The sequence below is a fragment of the Myotis daubentonii genome, chromosome 11 (assembly GCF_963259705.1).
Source record: "Myotis daubentonii chromosome 11, mMyoDau2.1, whole genome shotgun sequence".
Classification (NCBI taxonomy): Eukaryota; Metazoa; Chordata; class Mammalia; order Chiroptera; family Vespertilionidae; genus Myotis; species Myotis daubentonii.
The window spans coordinates 24,541,829-24,565,917 of record NC_081850.1 but is presented as its reverse complement, the minus strand read 5'-3'; the positions used below and the strand labels follow the sequence as shown (position 1 = coordinate 24,565,917).

General features: G+C 41.8%; 1 protein-coding gene across 5 annotated transcripts in view; it reads right to left on the bottom strand.

Moving 5' to 3' along the window:
- TTC39B (tetratricopeptide repeat domain 39B) overlaps positions 1-24,089 on the bottom strand; it is a 118,954-nt gene that overhangs the window by 57,422 nt on the left and 37,443 nt on the right. Inside the window, exon 1 of one of the 5 annotated variants that reach the window (XM_059656632.1) lies at positions 9,614-9,825. The exons of the other annotated variants lie outside the window; for them this stretch is intronic. The gene's annotated coding sequence lies outside the window, so the exon portion shown is untranslated. Of the gene's footprint in view, positions 1-9,613; positions 9,826-24,089 lie in introns of those variants that run through there. 5 annotated transcript variants of the gene reach the window in all.

Sequence of the window (24,089 nt, the reverse complement as noted above, 5' to 3'; positions counted from 1 at the left end):
ATTCTCTGGAGCTGCTACTGCCAAATGACTCTGAAAAATACATGTGATGTGTATACAGAGAGATAATAAAGCAAATGGGGCAAAATGTTGAAAATGGATTAAGGGTACACATTAAATCCTCTGTTATTCTCACACCTTTTTGCTACGTTTGGAATTACTGCAAAGTAAGAAAATGTTTTTAAAAGACAGCTTAGATGGCCCTGTAGCAAAGGGCAGCAACAGGGATCAAATGAGTGGTCGCTGGACCCCAGTCACTGGCCTCGCCAATGCCAGTGGAGAATGCTAAGCCCTCAGGGTCATGGACACACCAAGTCCAGCCCCCACAGGTGCCCGGGCAGCAGAGGCAGTGGAGCCAAACACAATGGATTTGCTGCTCTGGGTGTTTTATTCAAGAACAAACATGGTTATCATTAGGTATTTTATGCAGCAACTAAAGGGGATTCGCATCCAGATCTCTGTCTGCCCCGACGGAGGCTTAGCCATTGCTTATATCCACGATTTGGTTAATTACATGTTCATTTCTTCTTTGCAGTTGGCTAAATTATTAGGTTCCAGGCAAGCTCATCCAGTTACAGCTCTGTCTGCTAAATACTGTGCTACACTTTAACACTTAGCAGGAATAGCATTACATAGTAAAAACTGCCCAGACCTTGAGACCCTTGTCCTATGTCGCAGCAGCAAGGACAGAGGGCAATGCAAAAACAACTGGATGTAGCCACCAACCAGAGAGCAAGACCCAGATCCGGCTCCATCACACTCCACTTCCTCCTGCACCTACCACCACCTGGAAAGGAGGAGAGGGAGAGGGAACCTCAGAGAAGGGAGGCGTGGGCCTGATGCAGAGATCAACGGTTTACATGACTGGGCACTTGCCCCTGCCACTCCTTCAAGAAAACCTGAATCCCTCCAAACGAGACTGTTTGGAATTTGAGCAGATGATGTCATCTTTAATTGGTAATGTTTTTTTCCATCTCAATGGGGATGAGAGTTCCAGAGGCAACTGAGAACAATTGGAAAGAATAAAATTACATTTTGTATAAAATATAGTGTGTCTCAGACCCCACTCACTAAGAAAATGGAGGGTAAACTTGCAGTCTCTTCAGAAAAAAAGAAACGATCCCAACAGGTGCTGTTTCTCTTGCCCACAGCCACAGCAAATCCCTGACACAGTGGAAACTAAATCAGAGCCTGTGTCCCTTCAAATTCTTTCCTTCGGCAAAGCAAACTGCACTCTTCACATTATTCAAAACAAACATCAGTGGAATGTTAGATTGGCAAGAGATAAGCACAGCTCCCATTTCATTTTGCTGCTTTTCTTTACCGTGTTTTTCTCTTATTTAAAAAAAAAAAAGCCCTAGCTGATTTTGCTCAATGGATAGAGCGTCAGCCTGTGGACAGAAGGGTTCTGGGTGCGATTCCAGTCAAGGGTACGTTCCAGGGTTTCGGGCTTGATCCCCAGTAGGGGGCATGTAGGGGGGAGCCGATCAATGATTCTCTCTCATCATTGATGTTTCTCTCTCTCTCTCTCCCTCCCTTTCCTCTCTCTGAAGTTAGTAAAAACATATATATATATATACTATATATATATATATATATATATATATATATACACATCCCTAATATGCAAATAGACCAAATAGAAGAACAACCGAACCAAACAATCAAACAACTGAACAATCAGTAGCTGTGATGTGCGCTGACCACCAGGGGGGCACGCGCAGAACATGGCGAGCATCGGAAACAAGCAGCAGAGCACTGAACATGGTGGGCATCAGCTGCGGCAAGACGGTGGAGCAGATGAGCAGGGGCGAGCCTCTGGTGGTTACTAAAAATTCTTTGCTCCTGCGCATCGTGGTCCCACAGGCACTCACACCTGCTGCCGATGCTGGCCTGCTTGAACCCGCTGCCGCCCCGATCGCTTGCCGCCGTCAGCGGGTGTGAGTGGCAGCTGCTGGCCCGATCACCCCTGAGGGCTTCTCCATCTCCCCCTGCTCCTGAGGGGCGATCAGGGCAGCAGCCGCCGTTTGCACCTGCTGCTGGCACTGGCCACAATCGCTCCACGCTGTCAACGGGTGCAAATGGGTCCGGCACCATCAGCATGTTGGAGCAGCAGCAGCAGGAGCGGGGCTGCCAGCAGACAGGGGTCCGGGGGCCAAGGCCAGGGGGGTTGGGCGGGGGCATGGAGGATGGGCCGAGACCCGTCCCTGTGCCCACCACAGCCTTGCGGCCCACAGTTCCTCTCAAGGTGCACAAATTCGTGCACTGGGCCCCTAGTATATATATATATATATATATATATATATATATATATATATATATATATATATATATATATATATATATAACTTTCCCTACTAGAGGACTCTCTTATTGCTAACAGAAATCTTCTGTCTCATTTTTTATCTTTTTTCATCACCCTGCAGTAGTGTGATTTAGGAGAAAGCGTGCTGGGTTCCCACCAAGGTGAGCCCAGCACTGGCAAGCAGTGTGGCATTGCAACTTTCACTCACTTCTATGAGCCTAAGTATCCTCATCTGTTCAAACAGAGAAAGGATACAAATCATAGAAACAGATATAATGGTGACTGTCAGGGCCTGGAGGACAGGGGGAGTGGGGAGCTATTGTTTAATGGGTATAGAGTTTCAGAGTTCCAAGGTGGAGAGTTATGGAGATGGATGGTGGCGATGGTTGCACAACATTATGAACGTATTTAATACTTCTGAAGGGTACATTTAAAAATGGTTAAGTTTATGGTATGTGTATTTTACCACAATAAAAACAAATTGGGGGGAAAGCATGTATACACACACACACACACACACACACAGCCAGCGGAGGGATAACAATACCTGCCCTGTCTACCTCAAGGGATGTGATGAGAAGAAATGCGTCCTATTTTATGAAATCCCTTTTTAGACTGAAACATCCCATACATGCGGTGCTGGTGTTGAAGAGTTAAGGGACTGAGGCCAAGAGCCTCCCATCACGCCTACGTTTATATTGCTGCTGCTCAGTAGGGCAGTGTTTCCTGCACCCTGGGCAGAAGCCACGTAGGCAGCACTTTGCCATTTTCATTCCGTCCTCAAGGGAGGGATGCAGAGCAAATGCAGGTTTTCAGTGTAACAACTGAATGGGTGATTATCGTATGTTTTAAAACATCACAACCTAAAACAAAGAAAACCAAAACAAGAAATTCTTAAAAACTGATGCTAAAAATAAGTTTTCCTTCCATTTGGCCCTCAAAATAAAGACCACTCAATACATTTTTTCCCCCAGGTTACATAATGTATCTCTCCTCTGGGTCCCTTGGTCAGAATTTACAACTCATCATAGTATAATTATTGGGTTACTTTTTAGTTATGGTGAATCGATTATGAGCCTTTTAAGGAGAAGAACTCTCTGGCTTAGCTGAGAGATGCTCAATGATTTTTCAATGAATGAATGACATTTTTATTGATTCCATACTAGCACCCTGTGCCAAGTACAGTCATGTTACTTGGCATTTTATGTCACATTTGTAGATCATGGAAAGTACCAATGAATACAATATCACAGAGGCCTTTATTCAAAAATAAGCAGCGTTCAGTAAATACAAGGACTTTCTTTACTAGTACGTCAGACAAACAAAAGAGAAGGGAAAGCATATAAATACTCAACTAATTAAGTGCCCAAGTTTCATTTTCTCTAGATATTCAGTGTGTGACTATTTTCATAGTTAGTGTGTATTTATTCAGCCTACAATATCAAGGAAACACACAAAATGGTTTTGCTATACAGGGATGCTATTGCTTAGAAAACAAAACAACAACAACAAAAACACCTAAATTAATATTGAGGAGGGGTGATGGCTCATAAATGCTATATAGGGCCTGGTTTGCTGGATCTGGGAATGGCTCAAAATTTGCTTCACTCACTAACTAGGAAGATAATGACTATAGTCCCAACCCACAAGAGAAATTCAAGTCTTAGTCCCATCCTTCCCTGCTTTCTCAAACACAGTCACCTGTAATGACTTGAAATGGGATATTCCATAACACACTCATCCAAAACAATCACCGAAGATTCATACCATGTGAATGGTCTAAAGTCTTTCCACAAGTGCAGACTGAAGTATCGAAAGAAAAGTAACCCATGCATGAAAGTCATATCAAACTCATGTTCATGTCCTTTGCCCATATGTGCAGCCCCGCCCATTCTAAAATGAAGCAACATGTAAATATGGTGTTAAAAAGTGGAAAGCAAGTGCAAAATGTTAGGAAGACCTGTGGGCATGAAGTCCAAAAATACTGAGCATTTGTCATGACACATGTATCCAGGAGTGCACTGTGGATTTTTAATAAAATGGGGCAGGGGGCTCCCCCCAGTCAGCCTAATGGACACAATACAACAGCTGGAGAACCGATGTGCCAACCTTTAGCACGATGGGGTCTCAGTCAGCACACTGTCGGCACTGGGCAACTGATTTAGCCTTTGTGCACCTCATCTCCTCATCCATAACACGGAATGGCAAGCCCAATTAACACAGTTGTTGAAAATACAAGGACTTACCAAGGGCACTGGACCTGGTACAGAAGACATTTTTAAAAGATTCTAGTTCATCTCTTCTCGACTAAGATATGAAAATGATGACAAAGCAAAAAGGTGCTAAACATTCTGTAACTGGACAACCAATGGGGTCCAGGCTGTCTGTCACTACTTCAGCCAATTAAGCAGAAACAGAGTTGAATCATATATGAGCATTTATTCCAATAATGCAGGTAGCATGGGAAAGCAGCAGGTCATCCATGAAAATCTGCTCTACCCTCCCCATAAGCCAGCTGTTTATATTGGGTAGAAGGCAAAGATTAGGTGGGAGAGTACGAATTACAGGCATGGGAAAGTAGGCAAGGTATAATGGTTACAGGTTACAGGCAATGCCGGCTGGGGGGGCTGGGGGGGAGGTTGCAGAGGGCAACCTCTGGGACCAGATTACAAGCAATAGGGCTAGGGGTTGCAAAGGGTGGGTGCCAGCGGGACTAGATTGTTCCAGCCACAAGGTTGTAAAACTTTCCATAATGCTAGGCAGTTCTTGGGAAAGGAGGATGAACTGCATTCCAGTGTAAGCTCCCAGGTCCCAGGGCATACAACTCTCAGCCAGGTTAGAATGTGCTTTCTCTAATCAGAACAGAACCATCACAGTTAACAGAAATATGAATATGATTAATATTTCTTATATTTATAGCTAGTTCCCAGTATTCTTTTTCTGCCCCTAACACTTCCTTCCTGCCTTGAAACCACATAGACCAAGCATGTCAAACTCACGGCCGATGGGCCACATGTTTGACACAGAGCCTCAGAATGTCCTGTCTCATGAGAGGCCCCAGAGCCTTCTGCTAATCAAATGAGGGATCTAAAGCAAAAAATGGGAGGTTAGAAACAACACAAGTTGTAAGTAGGTCATTTCCTATATAAGTTTGTTTATAAGTCACTTGGTTAGAAATCAAAGCATCTATATAAATATAAGCCTAAGCAACCAAACGACTGGTTGACCAGCTGCTATGACACTCAACGCAGGAGCTGCCACCTGGCAGTCAGTGCACTCCCACAGCCAACCTCCTGCGGCCCCTCCCCCCAGCCAACCACCTGCCGCCCTGATCAGCCCTGATCAGCCCTGATCAACCCCAATCGCCAGCCAGGCTGAGGGATCCCACGGGTGCATGAATTCATGCACTGGGCCTCTAGTATTTTCTATAAAAGCAATAACTGAAATATATATATACACACACACACATACATACATGTACATGCATATAGATATGCACATACATATGTTAAATTCTCAACCTAAGGCATAAAAGCCTATTTAAGCCCTAAATTATTAATAATTTTGACCAGAGTCTTAGAGCCAGGAGCAAGTGAAGCAGGAATTTTGGGGGAACATAGGCAGGCTTAGGGATATTTTTTTAGAATTGGGGTCCATGAAAAAGTGCGGGGCTGCAGACTGGGAGAAAGTACATTTCCATAACACAAGGAAGCCAGGTGCAGTTACATCTCCATAAGACAAGGGAGCAGCAACAATTGCATTTACGTAAGACAAGGGAACTGGAAGTAGCCAAGAAAGGTCTATATTTACAAAATAAGAGAAGGAAGCCCTCCAATCAGAAGGAGAAGAAAGCCCAAAGGGAATAGGAAAACAATAAGGAAGGGGGGGGTGGCTGGGGGGGGGGGACCTCACATGTCCCATGTGAGGTTCAACCTTTGAGCCCAGGAGTTACTATAGTAACCAACTCGAAGGGGAATATTGACCAATCAGAGGGGATATCAGGACACAGAACTGCAGCCTTTATAAGCCATGGGGGGAAAGAACTCAGGGGGACTGTTCCCTCTCCCTACATGGGAGTCAGTTCTGTGGGACTCTTCCCCCTCCCCACGTGGGAGTCTGTACTTGTGCTTCAATACATCTCCACCTTTGCTATACCACTTTCTGTCCGTGGATTCATTCTTCGATTCCGGCGGACAAAGAATCCGGGTTCCAGTCCAAAAATTCAGTATTACAAGGTGTCATACTTTAGGATTGAGGCACACTTTCCCTCTACCAATCCCCACACTGTGGCCAGGGAGTCCTCACTAAATACAAATCCACGTGATCTTCATGAGGAAAACACTTGTGTGGCTGGTCACTTCCCTTGCCACCGTTCCCTGGCATCTGTCGTCCTCTGACCAGCCTGTCCTCACTAGAACTGCAGGCCTCCCAAACTTCTTGGCAAACACTGAAGAGATGGTGGTGAAGGAGATTAGAGTCTGTTACCCCGGAATTTGCCATTTTGACAGAAAGACTGTACTGAGCTGAAGGCACTGAGCTCTCTGCCCTCCCCTTTTCTGTCTAAAAGCAGGACATAAATTTCCCTTTGTAAAGGTATCCCCCTCTCCCATACTAGGAAGGACATGACCCCAGAGGTAACTCTTATCACCTGAAAAGGATTTTTATTTGTATAACAAACCGTACAAAACAATCCTTATTTACCATACATTTCCTAACCCTTTCCCCATAACTTACCCCATCCCGAAGCCCAGAAGCCCCTTTCTTAGTCCAGCCTCTTCTCCAGGATGCATCATCCTTTGTTAAGAAGGTATACAGGCCTCAAATTCTAATCACCTCCTTGAGGCACAGTTCTTTGTGAACTCTGTGAATTTTGTGTGTGTGTGTAAACTGATCTTATTTTTCCTTTCTCTTGCTAATCTGTCTTTTGTCCATTGACCTTGCAGAACCCCAAGCAATGAACCTAAGAGTAGAGGAGAAAGTTTTTCCTTTCCTACAAGGGCCTCATAGCTGCAGTTCTAATACACCACTTCCAACACCCGACTGCCCAGGTATCTAGCAATATCTGCCTAAATTCAGACGAAAGCCCTAGGAGGTCACCCTTAGGAGGTCAGCGTCTGCCCAGACTCCTGCCCATCACCCAGGTAAGATTGGTCGCCCCTCCTCATTGCTCACAGATCCTGACTTTCTCCACACACTGTTTATCCTAGTGTGTTCCCAAAGACAGAATTTCTTGTCTGTATTTCCCAACAAACTGTGAGTTCTTGAATGAATATCTATCAATAAGCCAAGATATTTGCTGTATTAAAAAAAAATCTTAATTATTCACTCTCAAGTACTAACCATCAGGCAGCACAGGGAGCAGCCCTCTGAGTCGGGGCTGTCAGGGCAAGTGGGTTAGGTCTGCGGGATTCCCTCTTCAGAACCAAGAACAGCCAAACACCTTTACAGGTTCAGACTCTTGTTGCTATTATTTTGGTTTGTTTTGGTTGGTTTTGGTCTGTTGTTTGCTTTCTATTCTGCTTTTGATGTCTTGGTATCTTCTAAGATACTGGAATAAACAGTGGCTAGAAAATCAGGAAACCATTCTGTTGCCTTTTCTTTTTTTCCTTTTTATTTTTATAGGAAACTATTTTAACTATTGTATGATCTCTCTAATACAGGGTGTCCCATATACATACTTTACAGCTGATAGTTCAATTGATGTTTCTTTCTTTTCAGATTTAACCCATTGGTATTTATAATTATTCAAAGTGGGTATACATTTTGGGGACACCCTGTATATAGTACCTATCACATGCTTGTTGAAATAATTACATGATTTCCAAAATCTCTCTCCAACGCAAGCATCCTAAAGAACTGTGGCTTCAGAAAATCTGGGTCAAAATTAGTGGCAAGTATTTGCATGTCCTGTATAGTCTGGCCACAAAGTACCTACACTGCTACAGCTGAAAAATGACCACAATTGTAATGAAATAATTAGGTAGTTTTTGAATGCCTCTCGCCTGCTAAAAATATCTGCACCATGAGGAACAAATGTAAACATTTGTTGAATGAATGATATAAATTAATGAGCGAATATAAATGTTGCAGGCCTAGAGAAGGCAGAATTTCTAATTTTTAGGAATCTTTTCCTAATTCAATTCAAAGTTGCTGCATTTGCTTAAAAATAAAAACAGCAAATGTTTCATCTCTGGGTGGCGGAGAGTTTCTTTTTTAAATCCTTGATTTATTTTACGCTGCAGGAAATCCACCAAAATACTGGCACCCACAAAGCTCGTATGTCACCCTAAGCCAAACATATTCTGCAGCTACGAAGATGACTGCTACCAGTTGGTGTTTCAAAGCATTCTGACTACTGGTTTCTGAACATATCAACTTTAAGAAACTGCTGTAGCTAATGTGATTTTAAGATAAAGAACTGAGATCAGTAACCAAACAATATGAATCAATTCACTAAAATAATAAGACCTCCATTTAACAAAGGCAAATCCAGAATCACATATGGGGGTCAGGGTGGGAACTATAATTTAACCTCTATCTTTACAAAATTGTCACAATTGATTCAATGGTAATTCAGCAAGGTTACCGTTCTAGCTTCCAGTGAACTCCTATGGGGGAAACTGGGACACGATGACTCAGGACAGATGTTCAGACTAAAAGAGTCTGCGTCACCAGGAAAAAAAAAATGGCACGGATTCAAATGCACAATTAGGAAAGGGTGATCGTGCAAAGCTCCCTTTCTGGTGACTCCCATTTACTGTAATCTTGCCACAAAGAGACAGGCTGAAGCTGACACAGCAAGGCGAGGGGTGACACCAGCCCACTCTGTTCTGAGAGTGTGACCCTGTACTTAATCTTTCTTAAGGTTTTAGTCACACTAGCAAAACAAAGCCTACGATGAAGCCCGCAAAGACAAACACAGGGAACACAAAGTGAGCCAGTGTGATCCTCCCATTGTTCTGCAGCCCCGTGCACACCTTGCAGCAACGAGCCAGCCATGCCATCCAGGGAAACCACAGCCTCCGCAGCAGCAAGATTTGCTGTTTTCTCTGATTTCAGCACTCACCCTCAGGGGGACAGAGGGGGGAGGGGTGGCGGGAGGAAACCCCTGGCAAGTTTAACATAAAGCCTTTCATAAAGAAAATGTCAACTTATAAAAAAAAAAACCAAACACCAATTCCAGATCTCCAATGAAATTGAACGCGGATTTTAAAAACTGGCATTCTTCTCCTCGAATTAAATCCTCACAGACCCAAAGAGAAGGTTGCAATCATACCCCCGGGAGCAGCTAAATAAATGCAATATACTCACAGATTTAGACCCGCTGTGACTCTGGAGGAATGAATGATTTTTACACAGCCAACAAAAAGAAGAGGCAGTCCTCAATTTAAACAAAAATCCTCAATTTCTGTTTTATCTCTCGGTCCCCAGTGAGGCTCTAAACTACCAGGCATGAGAAAAGAAGTTGCTGAGGCGGCTGACAGCATCCCAGAGCTTCCCAGGGCAGAATTTAAGACTTGTCAGTTAAAGTGGCAGGTCCGCTCTGCCCGTGGCTGATGCTTCTGCAGGAAGGGATGCCGGGAGATTCCCCCCGCCCCCCCCCCCCCGCCCCCCATCGCTGCTGCAGCCTAATGCTAATCCATCCCTGTTTAATTGTCTTAGGGGGACAGGAAATAAAAATACAAATGGCCTGGATTTATAAAATCTACAGGGTCCTTTAAAGATTTTTCAAATAATCCAGAGATTTACCTACATCGAAAAAGGGCCAATTGCAGAATGCAGTGAATTTCTTTTGTTTCAAGGAAAATGTAAGAGCAGGCTGATACTCCCAGGTTACACTTGGATTTTATACCCCATGGACTTTTTAAAAACACAAAATAAGGGAAAATGACATTCTCTGAAGTTTTTACTCTAGTAGTTTGTTAAATGCACAAAAGTTAAATTAGTGAAGTGAATGAAATACACGGGACATAGTCACACTAACACCATTGGAAATAGCACTTTGAAATTAATACTAGAGGAACAAGACAGAGAAGCCCCCTCTCACCACTCCTGTTCGACATAGTACTGGAAGTATTAGCCATTGCAATTAGACAAGAAGAAGAAATAAAAGGCATCCAAATTAGAAAAGAAGAAGTAAAACTGTCCTTATTTGCAGATGACATGATATTATACATAAAAAACCCTAAAGACTCCATCAAGAAACTATTAGGCTTAATAAATGAATTTGGCAATGTAGCAGGATACAAAATTAACGCCAAGAAATCTATGGCATTTCTATACACCAATAGTGAACTTACAGAAAGAAAGACTAAAAAAACAATCCCATTTACCATCACATCAAAATATTAAGATACCTAGGAATAAAGTTAACTAAAGAGGTAAAAGACCTCTACTCAGAAAACTACAGGACATTGAAAAAAGAGATAGAGGAAGACATAAACAGATGGAAGAACATACCATGTTCTTGGATTGGTAGAATCAACATCGTTAAAATGTCCATACTACCCAAAGCAATCTACAAATTCAACGCACTTCCCATTAAAATACCAACAGCATACTTCAGAGATCTAGAACGAACTTTCCAAAAATTCATCTGGAATAAAAAAAAAAGACCCCGAATAGCTTCAGCGATCCTGAGAAACAACAAAGTAGGTGGGATCTCAATACCAGATATCAAGCTGTATTACAAAGCCACTGTTCTCAAAACTGCCTGGTACTGGCACAAGAACAGAAATATAGATCAATGGAATAGAATAGAGGGCCCAGAAATCGACCCGAACCAATATGCTCAATTAATATTTGACAAAGGAGGCAAGAACATACAGTGGAGTCAAGATAGTCTCTTCAATAAATGGTGTTGGGAAAATTGGACAGATACATGCAAAAAAATGAAACTAGACCACCAACTTACACCATACACAAAAATAAACTCAAAATGGATAAAGGACTTAAATGTACGACAGGAAACCATAAAAATACTAGAAGAACCCAAAGGCAACAAAATCTCAGACATATGCCGAAGCAATCTCTTCACCGATACAGCTCCTAGGGCATTGGAAACTAAAGAGAAAATAAACAAATGGGACTACATCAAAATAAAAAGCTTCTGCACAGCAAAAGAAACCATCAACAAAACAATAAGAAAGCCCACTGCATGGGAGAACATACTTGCCAATGTTATCACCAATAAGGGCTTAATCTCCAACATTTATAGGGAACTCATACAACTTAACAAAAGGAAGATAAACAATCCAATCAAAAAATGGGCAAAGGACCTAAATAGACACTTTTCGAAAGAGGACATTCAGAAAGCCAAGAGACATATGAAAACATGCTCAAAGTCACTAATCATCCGAGAGATGCAAATCAAAACAACAATGAGGTACCATCTCACACCTGTCAGACTGGCTATCATCAACAAATCAACAAATGACAAGTGCTGGAGAGGATGTGGAGAAAAAGGAACACTCGTGCACTGCTGGTGGGAATACAGACTGGTGCAGCCACTATGGAAGACAGTATGGAGTTTCCTCAAAAAACTAAAAATGGAACTCCCATTTGACCCTGTGATCCCACTTCTAGGAATATATCCCAAGAAAACAGAAACACCAGTCAGAAAGGATATATGCACTCCTATGTTCATAGCAGCACAATTCACCATGGCTAAGATCTGGAAACAGCCTAAGTGCCCATCAGTAGATGAATGGATTAGAAAACTGTGGTACATCTACACGATGGAATACTATGCTGCTGTATAAAAGAAGGAATTCTTTTTTTTTTTAATATATTTTATTGATTTTTACAGAGAGGAAGGGAGAGAGATAGAGAGTCAGAAACATCGATGAGAGAGAAACATCGATCAGCTGCCTCCTGCACATCTCCCACTGGGGATATGCCCGCAACCCAGGCACATGCCCCTGACCGGAATCGAACCTGGGACCCTTCAGTCCGCAGGCCGACGCTCTATCCACTGAGCCAAACTGGTTTCGGCTAAAAGAAGGAATTCTTACCATTTGCAACAGCATGGATGGAACTGGAGAGCATTATGCTAAGTGAAATAAGCCAGTCAATGAAGGAAAAATACCACATGATCTCACTCATTTATGGATAATAAAGACCATTATAAACTTATGAACAAAAATAGATACAGAGGCAGAGCAGCCTCGAACAGACTGTCAGACTACAGCAGGAAAGCCGGGGAGGGTTGGAAGGCAGGAGGGGGGTGATAAGAGATCAACCGAAGGACCTATATGCATGCATATAAGCATAACCAATGGACACAAGACACTGGGGGGTAGGGGAGGCCAGGGGATTGTCAAAGGCGGGGAAAAAAGGAGACATATGTAATACTCTTTGTAATACTTTAAGCAATAAAACAATTTTTAAAAAAAGAATTAACCACTAAAAAAAATAAAATAAAATAAAAAGAAATTAATACTAGATAAACAATACTTGAACTGGTCTTGATGAGATCTTTTTAAGTAGCCTTAGAGATGGTCAGTGACTTGGAAACTTTCTTGTCTTGCCTCAAGGGCTCTTGTGCATACTAGAACTGAACTGTTGTTTGTTTTGTTGTTGTTTTTTATAATGGGGCTTACCATTTTATCTAATTATAAAAGTTGTAGGTACTGTGTTCTTGATATTTCCTGACTATAAAATAATAAACTCCTTGAAGAGAACTGGAAAACAATGAAGAAAATTAAAGCCAGCCATAATCTCATAACCCAGAGATAACCACTGTTAACATTTTGCAACATTTACTTCAGCTTCCTCATATATATATATATATATATATATATATATATATATATATATATATATACATTTTTCTTTAATTCTGTTATTGTGTATTACCTTTTCACACAGCATCATGTTATGATAACTGTGACCCAATATTTAACCACCTATATTTCTAGAAGTGCCCAAAATAGCATAGGACAGTCGGTTAACATGTATTTGTATGCCTACTATGTGTGGGCATGGGAGATACAGTAATGAGCAGAGGACACATGGTCCCTGCTCCCAGGGAGCTCTCCATCCAGCAAATGATAGCAAATGTGACAGGTCCTGTACTTCAAAGGACAACCACAGGGCATTTTAGAAATCTGTAAGACACCTGGTCTTGCAAAGGTCAGGATTTCTCAAGGAAGGAAAAGAGAATGACAAGGCCAACTGCAAAATTATTTGTACAGTATATTTCACACCTATATTTTCCCATCAACATAAGTTACTTTTATCTAACATTCTTTTTCCTTTATCAACAGAAACTTTAAGTCCAGCTATATTTGTTGTGAATAATGTGAAATATGTAAGAGAATTCATCTAACTTGTTTTTGAACAAAACCTTTGAGAAATTACAAAAGGTAGACCACCCAGTTAATTTCAGACATCCGTAAAATGGAGAGTTACCACGTATTTCCAAGAGCTCTTCGACCTAAAATTAACTTATCCATGCACAGAGTCTCATACAGGTTAAAAGACTCCTTTGAGAATGTTGAAATATGAAAATTTGACATGACCATCTTGATGCAATCTAAAAGAAAAAAAACACTGAACATCCAGAACATCCAAATAATTTATGTAGATTCTCTACCCTCATTTAGGGGAAACATAACTCCGCCTGCCTCAAAAAAGTAACTTTACTGTGGAAAAACCTGACAAATACAATCGCTGCCAGATGATGCAGACCAACATCAACAGTGATAAATAATGTTGATAGTATAGACCCTGATATAATGTAATGAAAGTGGCTCTTTATCTCTCTGCTCTATCTCCCAAAAACCTGGAAGCTCAGTCTTACCTGGAGAAAAACATCATTCAAATTCCAATAAGGGGCATCTTACAAAATATCTGACTAGTACTTCTCAAAACATTCAAACAGAAAAAACAAGCCCGAAAAACTGTCACAGCCAATTAGGTAAAAATAAGTAAGTCTGAATAAAGTATGGTCTTTAGTTAATGATGATGTATTAATATTGGCTCATCTACACTAATAAAAGAGAAAAATGGTAATTGGCGTACGACGATACCCTTTTCATTGGCTAATCAGGGCTATATGCAAATTTACTGCCAACTATGATTGGCAGTTAACTGCCATCAAGATGGCGGTTAATTTGCATATGTAGGCACAATGCAGGGAGGCGAAAGGGAAAGCAGGAAGAAGCCCCCTGCCTCTGACAGTGATTGGAAACCCAGGGGAGAGCTAAGAGCTGGGGGGCAGGGCAAAGGCAGCCCTGGGGCCGCCTTTACCCTGCCCCCCAGCCATGATCGGAGAATCAGGCGCCTTTGCCGCCCTGGCCAGTGATAGCAGAAAGTAGGGGTGGAGCCAGCGATGGGAGCTGGACACGGTCGAAGCTGGCAGTCCCGGGAGCTAGGGGTCCCTTGCCTGGGCCTAAAGCGGAGACCACGATCGCGGGGCCGCTGCAGCTGCGGGTCCCCGCTGCCCGAGCCGGACGCCTCAGCCAGAGGTGTTAGGCCTGGGCAGGGGCGGAGCCTGCAACCGCAGGGAGCTGGGGGTCTCCTGCCCAGGCCTGACACCTCTGCTGGAGGCCTCAGGCCTGGTCAAGGGGCCGATCCGGTGCTTGGTGATCGGAGGGTGATGAGGGTCAACTCCTCTGGCCGAGGCATCAGGCCTGGGTGGGGGGCTGAGCCGGGTATTGGGGGGATATGATGGTCCCCTTGCCCAGGCCTGAAGCCTGGGTCAGAGGTGTCAGGCTTGGGCGGGGGGTGGAGCAAGCGATCAGAGGGAGATGGGGGTCCCCTGCTCAGGCATGATTCCTGGGCCAGAGGCCTCAGGCCTGGGCGGGGGCCAGAGCCAGTGATCGGGGGGAGATGGGGGTCCCCTGTCCAAGCCTGACACCTCTGGCGGAGGCGTCAGGCCTGGGCAAGGGGCCGATCAGGTGATCAGAGGGTGATGGGGGTCTACGCCTCTGGCTGAGGCATCAGGCCTGGGCAAGGGGCAGAGCCAGCAATCGGAGGGGTCTGAGGGTCCCCTGCCCAGGCCTGATGCCTGGGCCAGAGGCATCAGGCCTGGGCTGGGGGCAGAACCAGTGATGGGGGGAAATGAGGGTCCCCTGCCCAGGCCTGACGCCTCTGTCAGAGGTGTCAGGCCTGGGCAAGGGGCCGATCCTGCGATTGGAGGGTGATGGGGGTCAACGCCTGAGGGCTCCCAGTATGTGAGAGGGGGCAGGCTGGGCTGAGGGACACTCCCCACACACACACACACCCAGTGCACGAATGTCGTGCACCAGGCCCCTAGTTAATTATAATAAATTATGATACTGATTTAAGATGTTTATAAGAGGGGAAATGATGGTATAGGTAACTCTCTGTATTATCCTCTCAACTTTTCTGTAAATCTAAAACTGTTCTAAAATACAAAGTCTTTTATAATCCTTTTTCCCAAATTAAAAATAATTTTATTTCTTCTTTTTTTATTTTTTTATTTCTTCTGATCGTTAGTAAAATGTATCCCATAAAAACTTTGACAATGCAAAGATATATAAAGGGGACCTTTTACAAGCACCCTGTAACCCCACCATGCTGAGATAACCAATTCCTAACAATACAGTTGTATGTGTGTGTATTGCTCTACCATACATGCTATTTTTAGCTGTGTTAGGCTGAATAATGGCCCACCAAAATACCCAGGCCCTAATCCCTGGCACCTGTGAATGTTGCCTTAAATGAAAAAAGAGACCCTACTTGTGTAATTAAGAGTCTTAAAGTGAGGAGATAATCCTGGATTATTTGGGGGGCCCTGTGTGCCATCAATCACAAGTATCTTTATAGCAAGGAGGCACAGAGAGGGCAGTGATATGCCCATGGAAGCGGAGTAATTTCGAAATATTTGCTGCTGCTGGCTTTGAAGTCAGAGTAAGGGGTCATAAGCCAAGGAATGCAAAAAATACAGCTCTCGAGGCTGGAGATAGGAAAGAAAATGGATTCTCTCCTAGAATTTCCCAGGGGGGCGTGACGATGGGACACCTTAGTTTTGATTCAGCGAAGCCCATTTTAGACTTCTGACCTCCAGAACTGTAAGAGAATAGATCTGAGTTGTGTAAGCCACCAAGTTTGTGGTAATTGTTACAGCAGCCACAGGAAACTAACACAGTAGCCCTGCTGACCTGTATTTCTTCTTTTCAATTATCTGCATGTATCTTTGTTGGCAATTTTTGCATCCAGGTGTTCTCTTTCTTGATCTGTGTTTTGGACATAGATGTTCAAGTTGTTGTCTCAGTTAATTCCCTTTTAACTGGGTTTACAGGGATTTTGTCAAAACTAGCTATCTTTTTTCCTGTTAGTGTCGGGCTTAAAACCTAATTTCCAACCAACAGAATACAGAATTACTTGCCTGCATTTGCTTTTAATGTTTAACAATAAAATCTTCAACATCTTCCCTTTATTACTTAAAAACCATGCAAAGCCACACATCCCCACACATGTGTCCCTCCACCCTTCATCCCCTGAACCAACAATCAACACCAAGGTGTGGGTGGAGAACAAGTGTTCAAGAGGGGACTGGAGACTTCCTGAAGACCCACACCCATACCCACACGCTCCCTTGTCAAGTCTCTCCCCGCAAACCAACTCAGTGCCTGATGTGGAGAACATGCTCAACAAGCATTTGTTAAACCATGCAAAGTAGGCATGCTCACATTATCGCTGGGCAGATGAGGTGGGTCTCAGATATGGGGAAATGGCCAAAATCTTTTCTTTCCTTTTATGTTTTTACTTTGATTTTTTTAATGTTTTATAACTTGAGGTAGCCAATGCAAGACTTCATGAAAATAACAAAATACCTTGAGAGGAATGGTGACTTTACAAAAACAGCAGTGCTCCCAAGAAGACATGATGTATTAAGTAATTGGTGTATATATTACATTTATGTATTCTTTACACTTTGAAGTTTTGCTTCCAAATAAAAATTTTCATCGATTAAAGACATAAATTGCAAAATAATTTTTAACTTACTTCGAATTGTCTGAAAAGTCATTCTTGTGCTATTTTATTTAAGTTTTACTGAAAATATATGTATTTCAACAATACAATTGTACTGAGAAAATGAGAAGGTTCTTTTAAAATATATATGCTTTTAGTAGTTGATCATGAAATTAATTTTCTTGTAGTAACCACACAGAATTATGTGAATCAAAGCAAACAATTACTTTGGTATAATGTCTTTTAAATTGGCACCAAATTCTTTAAATGGCAAAGAATCTCTTAAATCATTGGGGGATTTGACACAGAACTTTATACAAATATACACACAAACAATCTTTTAATTGCATAAAGTAAAACAAGTCTTGCAGAAAACATTTTTACATGCCAAAATAAATAGAAACCACAGCTTATAACTATTGGCTACAGGGAAAACCAAAACTATGCCTATACCTCTGAAAATGCTACTTAATCAGAACTACATGGGGCTTTAACATTCTGAGTTCTAGTTATAGCATTCTGCTTACAGGCAATAAAAAATACTCCTTGCTGGCTTGAATACTTTCACTCTGGACAACAAAAATAAAATAAATAACATATAAATTACTTTACACAAAGATAAAAGTCATACATAAATCCCCAAATACTTCAGTTTTTAACAATTTCAGAGTACTTTAGATTTGTTAGTGACTATTAATAAGTCTTCAGACTATTTACTAAATGTATATGATACATGATACTGAATTACACATTATTCACAAGTGTACCTAACCTGAATATCACTCCATCTTTGCAAAGTTCTACGCATGATGTTCTACAAACATGATGACACAAATGGGGGGGAGAGGGAAGAAGGGGAAAGAGGAGGGACTAAAGAGATTGATAAATTTTCAAAACATAAGCAATGGAGAAATTTGATACATTTCAAAAGGCAAAGCTCCCAAGTAGTATCTGCTTTTTGGAAGTTTTATTATTCACTTTGGGCTATTTTTATCAAAAGATAGATAAAGGACTCATGAAATCAGGCAAAAAAGAATGGTAGAAAGTTAACAAAAGGCAGTGAAGCTCGCTCTATCCCCTGAGATTCGGTCTGACAGCTTATTTACATAAACTTCAGATGAAAAGTGAGTCAGCCCATAGTTGAGAAATAGCAAAGGAGACACCCACAATCCTGAATAGTGTTTACGAGGCCCAAGCAACTGGGCATTACCTAATTATGTATGTATTCGGGTTGATTAGCACAACTAGCTGTAATCATTATTTTTAAAAAATGCACATCCCAAAAGATCCATTAACTCACTCTCCCTTAAACAATAACAGCAATTATTCTGCCCTATCCTTGGTAAGTTCTCAATAAATGATGACTGGATTTGTTTTAATGCACTGCAAATCCTCGCAGTCTACTTTGATTACCCATCTATATTTTCTGATTAGTACATTCATTCAACAAATTCATGAATTTGAAAAAATATGCATTGAGGACCTACTATGTGCTGAGCATGGTGCTTGGATGCAGAGTACATAACTGTAATGAGCAGCGCAGACCAGTCCTATCCTCATGGAACTTAGAGCCCAAAGGAACAAATGGTCAAAAAACAAATAATAATTAACTACAAAATGAGAAATGGTGTGAAAGAAATGAGAGTTAAGACAGAGAAATGGGAGAGGTGCAATCTATTCAGGAGGAGTCATTACAAGAGGTGGGAGAACATCCCAGCTGAGAGCGGTGGGTGACAGACAGGAAGAAGCCCTGGGAGAAGTGGGAGGAAGTCTGTGGACAGAGACACCCACATGCACAAAAATAGGGCAGCAAAGGGTTTGTACACTCAAAAAACTGTAAGAGGCTGGTGGCCAGAAGGCAGTGAAGAGGGTGAGAGTGGCCCTGACCAGGGGGAAGCAGTATGTGGGGGCCTGACCACCTCAAGACTTGTGGACTGAGGTAGATTGGGGTCTTCATCTCAGAGACATGCAAACTCATGGGCAGATTTTAAGCAAATTGACATCATCCAATTTGATTTCAAGAAGGATCACTCTATCCTGATTCAAACAAACATGCTGTTAATAAATTATATGAGACAACTGGGGAAGTTCGAACACTGACAGGATAGTTGATGAATATTGTTAATTTTTTCAGGTGTGATTACAGTCTTATAATGTTTTTAAAAAGAGACCTATCTTTTATATTTGCATATTAAAATATAGGTTAAAATAATGCCATATTTGAGGTATAGATTAGGTAATAGTTCTATATGAATGTTATTTTCCTGACCTTGATATCCGAATGTCAAGAGAAGGTCGTTTCTAGAAGTACATACTAAAATATTTAGAGGTAGAAATAAAGTATAGTGAGTGTCTAAGCTATGATTCTAAATAACCTAGGGGTGGATTATAGATGAAATGAGATGGGTCTTGAGTTGACAACTGTGAAAGATGAGTAATGAATACACAGGAATTCATTTTACTATCCTTGCTACTTTTTGTATATATTTGAAATTTTTCATATTAGAATTTTTTTAAAATATATTTTTATTGATTTCAGAGAGGAAGGGAGAGGGAGAGCTAAAACATCAATGATGACAGAGAACCACTGATTGGCTACCTCCTGCATGCCCCCCACTGGGGACTGAACCCCCAACCTGGGTGTGTGCCCTGACCTGGAATTGAACCGTGACCTCCTGGTTCATAGGTTGACACTCAACCACTGAGCCACAAAGGCCATTCCAGAATTCTTTTTAAAATAAGATAACTTTGGTGCTGTGTGGAGAATGAATGGGGTACGGTTGGGAGGGCAGAAGGAGAGTGAACAAAGGAAACAAGAAAACACATTTGGCTGCTCTTACAGTAACTGAGGCAAAATCTGGAAGTACCTTGAGCTAATGTTACAGAGGGGAGGGAGAAAAGTGGACAGACAGGAAATAAATTTTGGAGGCAGAAATCATCAGACTTGGTAACATGGACGTTTAAGGAAAGGGAAGGAATCAAAGATGACTCCCAAGCATCTGGCTTGAGCAAGAGGTTGAAGACATTCACAGAGATGGAGAAGCCTGGGAGAGGAAAAGGTTTCAGATGGAGGAGGGAGGTAGATATCAAGAGTTCAGTTTGGGCCCTGGCTGGTTTGGCTCAGTGGATAGAGCGTCAGCCTCAGGACTGAAAAGTCCCAGGTTTGATTCCGGTCAAGGGCATGTGCCCAAGTTGTGAGCTTGACCCCCACTGGGAGGATGGGGCGGGAGGCAGGAGGCAGCCAATCAATGATTCTCTCTCATCATTGATGTTTCTCTTTCTCCCTATCCCTTCCTCTCTGAAATCAATAAAAATATATTTTTTTAAAAAAGAGTTCAGTTTGGAACATATTAATTAAAGTGTTTGTGAAACATCCAAACGGGTGATCAGATAAGCAATGATTGGGCCTGTTTCCCATTACAGCGATCCAATAATCCCAGACAGAGCAGCAGAGAGCAGCTGCCAAGTCCAGAAGTCACAGATAGAGGAGGTGAGAAAGTCAGCACTGAGAGCAGGGTCCCTCGGGCTTTCAGACACAACCTGGGCATTGCTACCCAGGGTTGAGTGACCGTCAGAGAAAATCTCGAGTCTGCAGGAAAGGCAACCACAATGGCAAAGGCCCTGCCCAGAGGGGTTCACAGATAGCGCATTCATTTTGCCACCACGAAGGCCAAGTCTTCCACCTCCTTGGTAAGATGTGAAAATTGGACTCAAAGGTCACTAAGAGCTTTCTTTCCAATTATGAAATCTTGTCACTCCTCCTCATAGTGAAAGGGAGCATATATATATAGAATATATAGAGTTTAACGAAGTGTGCATCCCCATTCTCTCAGTGGCCTTATGTAAAGAACGGCTCATTTTAGAAGTTCTGATACAACAATAGGCCATCAAACAAGACCTAATAGCACAAAATAGATACACAGAAAGCAATTCAACATAGGAGAGGACACTGGACTTGTTAGAGAACGTTTACTTCCACTTACTATATTTCACTGACTCTATGACATAAGATTTTTCATTGTGCAATATGCCTGAAACCAGAATACACCTTAAAATTGCCAGCAACTTCGACTGACGGAGATCAAAGTGAAGTCCTTGGGGAGAGGATCTGCATATGCTTCTGCCAATTACCTGAGAGAACCACAAATCTGATCCACTTAAAATTAAATTACTTGCTTGCACTTGTTTGGGCCACACTGGTAACTGAGATTCAGAGCGCAAATCTAATTCTGACTCAGATTTTTTATTAGAGTGTTAAGAAGTTAAACATGGGCTTCATGTATAGGACCCTTCAACTCCACTCCGAGGTATGTATGCTGGAGAATTGCAAATACATGTACATAATCATTTGTAGCAGCATTATTCACAGTAGCCAAAAGCTGATAACAACCTCTATCTATGTCCATGAACTTATGGATGGATAAGCAAAATGTGGTATATCCACACATTTGATTATTATTCAGCCATAAAAAGAAACGAAGTTCTGATACACGGCACAACGTGGATGAACCTCGAAAACCAGACACAAAAGAACACCTATGATTCTATTTTTATGAAATGTCTATAGAGACAGAAATTAGATTAGTAGTTGCCTAGGGTTGGGGGTGGGAAAAAGGCACAAGATTTCTTTTTCAGGTGATAAAATGTTTTCAAATTAGATTTTAGTGATGGTTGCGTAATTGTGTAAATATACTAAACTTAAGATCAACCAGAGGACTTGTATGCATGCATATAAGCATAACCAATGGACGCAGACACCAGGGGGGTGAGGGCATGAATGGGTGTGGGGTAGGGGGGCAATGGGGGGATAAGGACACATATGTAATACCTTAATAAAGAAAAAAAATTTTTAGATATATACTAAACTTAAGACAGGGATTTTATGGGATATAAATTAATAAAGCAAGTTTCCTCCCCCCTATCCAGTACCAAGATTGAAATACACAAGTCTCCTTACTGTGTCTTCCTGCATGACATTTATTTTTCCCTTCCCTTAGGAAAGGTTGCCTAAGAACACACATTCTCCATGGTGTGTTCTCCTTCCTTAGTGGCATATCAGATAACAATGTCAATGGCATCTTTTTAAAATATTAGGTTGGGAGTAGGGGGTTGGCATTGTGAAGAGTCCCTCTCTAGACCTAAGAAACATCTGCATTACTTAGACAGGGAAGTGGGGTGGGGGGAATCAGAGAAAAATGAAAGTAAATCCAACTCTGCCTGTAGTTATTCTTTATCATTTAATAAAAAAAGAAATTAACTGCATGTTTTTCACTGATTTTCACCCTAAATAACCTTAAAACAGACCAAACTATTATATCATAAGTAAATGATCTAAGCTGATGAGGGGGGGAAACTGGCCTTAAAAGCTTTATCTCATTATAATCTCCAATTTATGATTCACAAGAAAAGGTATGAAGAAGGAAAAAGTCCATGAGAAATGCTATACTACAAAACATTCTATGTTTATCGTAAGCTTCTTATCATCTGGCTAAAAATGTCACCACACCACCTTTTAAACTTCTAGAAGTAAGGACAAAGTCAGTAGTTCCCACTCAAAACCACATTCATCCCCACTGCATTCACACTACGTCAGGACTCGATTACACACACACAATTCTGTATGTTAGAATAAATTTAAAAATTTAATAAGGTGCTAGGAATATGAGAGATCACTGCTGAGAACACATTAAACTGCATCTGTTCAAACAGTCTTAAAACATAAATTTAATGTATCCTCTGACTCTCTAAACTATCATAAAAAGAAAATCTTGATAAAGTAGTACCCAACAGGCCCCTGAGTTAATTAGGTTGCTGTGTCATTTTCTACTGTGGCTTTTATATAAGAAACCAATTAATTGAAAACACTACCAAGTCACAGTGATCCCAAGTGGTTAGTCCACTCTCTCCACTCGATGGAGGCCAGGAATCCTCAGTGACCCAACTTCACTTTGTCCACATGTGCCGGGCAACCTGGTGTCCCCTCAAAACCCAAAACCACTGCCAGGTGCTCCTGGCAACCAGAAAGAGCTCTTTGGAACGCCTGAGCATTTTATTTATTTTTCACATGCCTATCACTGCCACCTTATGAACATGCTTTATTCACACTCCCCACTACATCGTCAGAAATGGTAGTGGTGCACAAACACTGAGAGAGAAGGCTACCCAGTCACCAGAGCACCAGAAGCACGTGTCTGCACGGAACTGTTAAATCAAAGAGCCGGGCTGGGGTGGTTCAATGGTTGGGCTATGTCTAAACCAGGAGGTCATGGTTCGATTCCCAGTCAGGGCACATGCCCATGTTGCAGGCTTGATCCCAACCAGGAGGGTGGAGGCAGCTGATCAATGATTCTCATCACTGATGTTTCTATCTCTCCCTCCCTCTCCCTTCCTCTCTGAAATCAATAGAAATAAAAATATAATATAAATAAATTTTTAAAATAATAATAAATTAAAAGGCAAAAGACAGCACAGCTAATCTTCTGGCAAATGCCTATAGTTCATGACATGGGTCTAAGTTATAGGTCGCCTCCTCTGCCAAGCAATTCAGAAAGTTCATAAACAATTTTAATTTTAAAAAAGGATGTATCACCAACTGTTTGTGGAGGGGTTTTTTAATCTCATTTTATCTCCAGTTCTAAATGGTGGAGATGTTTGTTTATATGATCTAGCAGTTTGCAAACCTAGCAACTTTCCAAAATAGTTAAAACAACACAGTGGTTACCACAAAGATCAGAAGTAGGAAAATCTATGCGGTGGTCAATCCATTAAGCAGAAAGGGAGAATAGGAAATAGTTTTCTTTTGTGGAAACAACTTAAGGCCTCTCTCGTCTGTTAGCTCAAATCT